Below are 5,927 nucleotides of genomic sequence, written 5' to 3'. Positions count from 1 at the left end.
TGAAGAACTTTATGTTGATGAGTGGCTGCAAATTGGATAGTATCTAAGTTCATTGACTCGAAGAGTTGATTGGACAGATGAAGAATTCAAGAAAATCAGAAGGAAGGCTTATGGGTATTTCTTGAAAGATGGTTTTCTTTGGAAGCATCCAAGAAAGAGAGGAGGCTTGCCCTTGAGAGTAGTTTGTGATGTAGCGATGCAAATACAGATTATGCGAGAGTTTCATGAGAGCTCATGGGCTGGACATAGAGGTGTGTGGGCTACCTATGAGAAAATCAAAGAAAGATACTGGTGGAAAGGGATGTATAAAGATGTTTCTCACTTTGTAGAGACTTGCAGGGACTGCCAGCTTTACTCTTTAGTGTGACATCGTGATGAGTTGCATCCGATTTATCCACTATGTATGCATTATAAGTGGGTAGTAGATTTGGCTACTTTGCCAGTGGGACTTTGGCAGATGAGATATCTTGTCTTGGCTAGGGAGGATCTTACAAACTATTTTGAAGGCAGATCTTTGCGGACAAAGACCACCACTACAGTATGTAAATTCTTGTTGGAAGAAATATTTTGCAGGTATGGATGTATATGGAAGATTACAGCTGATCGTGGAGAGCTAGATGCAGATAAGGCTAGAGAATTCTTCTTACGGCTTGGGATTAAATTGGCTCTTACTACTGCCTATAATCCAGAGGGAAATGGCAAAAGTGAAAGAGGACATCCGCCAGTAGTTAAAGCATTAGCAAAAGCTTGTAGAGGTCAGATTGGAGATTGGCCGAGATTACTACCTTTTGCATTGTGGGCTGATCGCTCTACACATAGTGTGACTACTGGATACATGCCTGCGGAGTTAATGTATGGGCAAAAACCTGTCATGCCTACTGAAATTTGTGCTCACTTGGAGTGTTCTTCCGTGGCATGAGAATTTATCAAGGGAAGAGCTTCTAGCCCTTCGGATTCGTCAACTAGAGAGAAGGACAGAAGATGTGCAGCTAGCAGTTGATCATTTGAAGGCAGCCCATCTCAGAAATAAGGACAGGTTTGATTTGAGGCATCGCTTGAGGCCTAGAGCCATAAAAGAAGGAGATTGGGTTTTAGTCTATGACAGTAGTCTAGAAAATCAGCATAGTAGCATGAGAAAAATGGTTCAAAGATGGTTTGGACCGTATGAAGTGAAGCAGGTTTTTGACAATGGTACCTATGAGCTGGCTGAATTAGATGGAATAGTATTGAGGGTGCCTATTGCTAGAAAACGAGTCAAGATTTTCAAGAGAAGAGAAGATGAAGAATATGCACTTGAAGCATTGACAAAAGAAGAGCAGGTAGAAGAAAGACAAGCAGAAGAAACAGAGAACATAGATGATGAAGCTGATGGAGAAACAGGTCTACTAGAAACAGAAGATGAACTCGATCTGTTTGTGGATTTGAATGATCCTGGATAGTTGGCACATCCGGAGGATGTGCAGGTTTAGAGGGGGTGGATGTCGTGCTGTTGCGCATTCGAGTCGTATACACCTCCATTTCATTTGTTGTGCATTTGTGTTATTTTCTGCGTGTGATTTATTGTGTGTGTGATGCATTTCGATAATCCGCATCCAATGTATATATTCCCTTAGTGCATATGTTCGATTTTGTTTGGATGCATGATGTGTGTGTGTTAGAAAAAGATGAAAAATTGATGCCAAAGGATAATGATCTCTAAGAAAAATGCAGGGAATTATAGAATCAAAGAGAAGGTTTATCTCGAAGGAATCCATTTGATGATTCTTTGGGTCGATAGACCGATTATCTTTGATGTCAGAGACCTTGAGTACCAATTACAATGAAAGAGTTTTACCGTCCATAATTTATGAGACCTTGAAGACAGCTGTAGCACAATTTAATGCAACCAGCTCATAACACAGCGTGAGGCTGTTAGCAGAGAGATAAGAAAAATTCTTACCCAGCGGGCTGTAAATTTCAATATTGCACTTGATGATGTTTCAATTATTAACCTTACTTTTGGTAAAGAGTTTACAACTGCTATTGAAGCAAAACAGGTGGCTGCTCAGAAAGCTGAGAGAGCTAAATTCAGAGTGGAGAAAGTGGAACAAGATAAAAGAAGGGCCATTGTTCGAGCAAAAGGGGAGGTGAAAAGTGCTCAACTTATTGGGGAAAGCTATATTCAACAATCCTTCTTTTCATTACACGGAGAAAAAGATGGAGGCTAGCAGAAAAAAATAGCGAGCACAATTCAAAGAAAACAGAGTCTTGGAGAGAAATAGGGGAGGATTCGAATAGCTGAGAGAGGGAAGAACTTACGCCATGGAAGAAGCTGTCTGTTCAGAAATCGAAGGAGCGATGAGAAGAATAGTTAAGAAAGATATGAAAAGCTTCCGTCGATATACCCTGTATTTTCCTAAGTAGAAGAAGAGGACGCGAAAGAAGCAGCACCACTAACAGACGAAGCAGCGCAGTCCATACCATCTCGTCCCAGGGTTTCCAGAAGGCCACACTTCCGCAACTCTGCATCCCTGGTATCAAACCAGATCTGAGCACAAGAACTCATCCTTGTCTCGAGGCATTCTCTTCCTCTTTGCTTCTTGCGGGTGGATCTTGCAGGAGAAGCATAAGGGATTTCATTGAAGACTCAAGAGCTTTATGCAATTGTTTTTGCCTCTCGATGAGAACAGCTTGAGACAGATGTTCAATCGTCTCATCTAACTCATCACCTTTCCCCCCCCAATTGTTTCCCCTCTTTGATCAGCGTTTATACCTGCAACCTGCTCCTCAGCACACCCTCAATAATCCACTCGGTACCGATCCACTGAACAGGACGGCGCAGCTCTCCGGTTTCAACTTTTCGAGAATTGATGCACATGCTTTCTTGGCTCAAATTCCCTTGGGGGTCGTGGATGATTCACAGCCAATGATAGCGGGGTCGATGGCAGCAGCACAGAGGTCTTTTTATTAAGGAGGAAATGTGGCTCCTATTATGAGTCCAAAGATCCCCAATTTCGCTCTATTTCAGCAGCCTGCAATGAACAATCCTCCACCCACTCCAGCGGTCCCAAGTCGCAAGTGATGAAAAGAAGCATTGATCCGAACCTCACAGCCTCGCCAGTAGACTGCTGCCCTCCAGCTAGTAGATCATAATCAAACACAAGGTGCCCTGGCATCACGATGCCAGCTGTAGTCTTCACCGGTCTAAAATTTGGCTTTTGATGATGAGCACTCAATTGTTACAAGCTCTCGGCCCGAAAGGAAGAGCTAAGCCAGTTTCTGAAAAGTCAGACTGAACAATTACGACAAGTTCTAGAGATGAGGACTCCAGTTTGATCAATAGCATACCATCTATCGGATTCATGCACGACACCATAGAGAAAGAGGTGCCAAATACGGGCCGATGACCTCCCTTATCATAAGCGGAGGCATAAAGCAATGTGATGAGCAGGGCTAAATTATGTCTGCAATCAAAGAACTTAGATCATCATCGACTGCCAAGCGCATCCCCAGCCGGTTCTGAAGTGCATCTGTCTGGGTAATGTCACTACATGGAACATCATGATCGTAGCTTATGTACAACAGGGCTGTGGTAAAGAGGCATTGAGGCTTTTTGATAAAAAAACCTCTCGCTGAAAGCTCCAGATAATATAACATTTCTCAACATTCTTCCTGTAAGCTGCAGCAAGGAGGATTTTGTTGATGGTAAGAATTTGCATGCCTACATTGTGAAGTATGGCCTTGACTTGGAACCTTGTGATCTCAGATACTTAGAGATCCAAACAGTCTTTTATTTTTGAATGCTACGAATGGACTAAAGTACCCTTTGGGCAGAATGCAGTAAAGCTGTTTATGACTAAGTCCTGAATCTGAGTGAATTATTTGGTGCCCCTGAAACCAAGCTCATACACTTATTGTAAAGCAGTGGACAGATTGACATGCTTTGTCATTTATTTTGACTCTTCTTTTGTAATGTACTTAACAAACAATATAATGATCTTGGCATCAAATATTGTGTTATTGAGATCTTCTTGTTAGCATTTTTCCTTGCTGTGCCTTGAACCCCGTGTTCTGCAGCTCTTGCATGAACTCTACGACACCGCCGCCGCCGTTCGCGAAGGAGAGGAGGAGCCTTCATCGCAAAGAGGAGCTGCCAAACCCTCGCCATATCTCATCGGTGAGTCCATTCTCTCCTTCTTTTGCTTGTTTAGGGTCTAATTCTCTCCTTCTTTTGCTTGTTTAGGAGAGAAAATGAGAGAGAAAGAGAGGGAGGGGGAGAGGGAGGGAGAGAAACAGAAAGAGAGAGGGAGAAAAAGAGAAAGAGAAAGAGAAAGAGGGAGAGGGAGAGGGAGGGGGAGGAAATGAGAGAGGGAGAGAAAAAGAAAGAGAGGGAGAGGGATGGGGAGGAAATGAGAGAGGGATAGGGAGGGAGAGTGCATTCTCTCTCTCTTTTACTTTTGCTTATATGATTTGTGTATATATATAGAGGGAGAGGAAATGATAGAGAAAGAGAGGGAGAGGGAGAGGGAGGAAATGGGAGAGGGAGGGGGAGGGAGGGAGAGAGAGAGAAAGAGAGGGAGAGGGAGAGAGGAAGAGAGAAAAGGAAATGAGAGAGGGAGAGGAGAGAGAAAAATAAATGAGAGAGAGAGGAAAGAGAAAAAGAGATAAAGATCATTAAACCTAATGGAAAAATAGAGAAAGAGAGAGTCACGGTGAGGGAGGGATAGGAAATGAGAGAGGGAGAGATAGAAAGAAAGGGAAATGAGACAGGGAGAGGAGAGAGAAAAAAATGAGAGAGGAAGAGGAGAGAGAAAAGAGAGAAAAATCATTAAACCTAATAGGTAAAGAGAGAAAGAGAGGGTGAGGGTGAGGGAGGGACAAGAAATTAGAGAGGGAGAGAAAGAGAGAAAGGTAAATGAGAGAGGGAAAGGAGAGAGAAAAAATGAGAGAGAGAGAGAGGAGAGAGAAAAAGAGAAAAAAATCATTAAACCTAATAGGGAAAGAGAGAAAGAGAGGGTGAGGGCGAGGGAGGGAGAGGAAATAAGAGAGGGAGAGGAAGAGAGAAAAGGAAATGAGAGAGAGAAAAAGAGAGAAAAATCATTCAACCTAATAGGTAAAGAGAGAAAGAGAGGGTGAGAGCGATGAGGGAGAGGAAGAGAGAAAAGAAAATGAGAGAGGGAGAGGGAGAGGAAAGACAAAAAGGAATGAGAGAGACAGGAGAGAGAAAAAGAGAGAAAGATCATTAAACCTAATGGAAAAAGAGAGAAAGAGAGGGTTGGGGTGAGGGAGGGAGAGGAAATGATAGTGGGAGAGAAAGAGAGAAAGGAAAATGAGAGAGGGAGAGGAGAGAGAAAAAGAGAAAAAATCAGAGAGGGGGAGAAAGGGAAATGAGAGAGAGAGAGGAGAGAGAGAGGAGAGAGGAGAGAGAAAAAAATGAGAGAGAGAGGAGAGAGAAAAAGAGAAAAAAATCATTAAACCTAATAGAGAAAGGGAGAAAGAGAGGGTCATGGTGAGGGAGGGACAGGAAATGAGAGATGGAGAGAAAGAGAGAAAGGGAAATGAGAGAGGGAGAGGAGAGAGAAAAGGAAATGAGAGAGAGAGAGGAGAGAGAAAAAGAGAAAAATCATTAAACCTAATAGGGAAAGAGAGGGTTAGGGTGAGGGAGGGAGAGGAAATGAGAGAGGGGGAGAAAGAGAGAAAGGGAAATGAGAGAGTGAGAGGAGAGAGAAAAATGAGATAGGGAGAGGAGAGAGAAAAAGAGAAAAAATCATTAAACCTAATAGGGAAAGAGAGAAAGAGAGGGTACCTTGGCACCTGCTACATAGTATCATAGTACTGGGTACTTGGTAATATGATACTAGAGTACTAGGTGCTAGATACTAAGATGCTATGATATTATGTGCTAGGTACTAAGTACTAGGTACTAAATACTAGTGTTCTATGATACT

At 42.8% G+C, this 5,927-nt stretch overlaps 1 pseudogene; it reads left to right on the top strand.

Moving 5' to 3' along the window:
• The first annotated feature begins 1,688 nt into the window (after positions 1 to 1,688).
• On the top strand, positions 1,689 to 2,220 carry LOC148017420 (prohibitin-1, mitochondrial pseudogene; annotated as a pseudogene).
• The last annotated feature ends 3,707 nt before the right edge of the window (positions 2,221 to 5,927 follow it).

The sequence above is a fragment of the Lygodium microphyllum genome, chromosome 22 (genome assembly GCF_053477565.2).
Source record: "Lygodium microphyllum isolate KBCC chromosome 22, Lygodium_microphyllum_v1.1.10, whole genome shotgun sequence".
Taxonomy (NCBI): domain Eukaryota; kingdom Viridiplantae; phylum Streptophyta; class Polypodiopsida; order Schizaeales; family Lygodiaceae; genus Lygodium; species Lygodium microphyllum.
The sequence above is the reverse complement of the archived record's forward strand: the minus strand, read 5'-3'. Positions and strand labels throughout refer to the sequence as shown.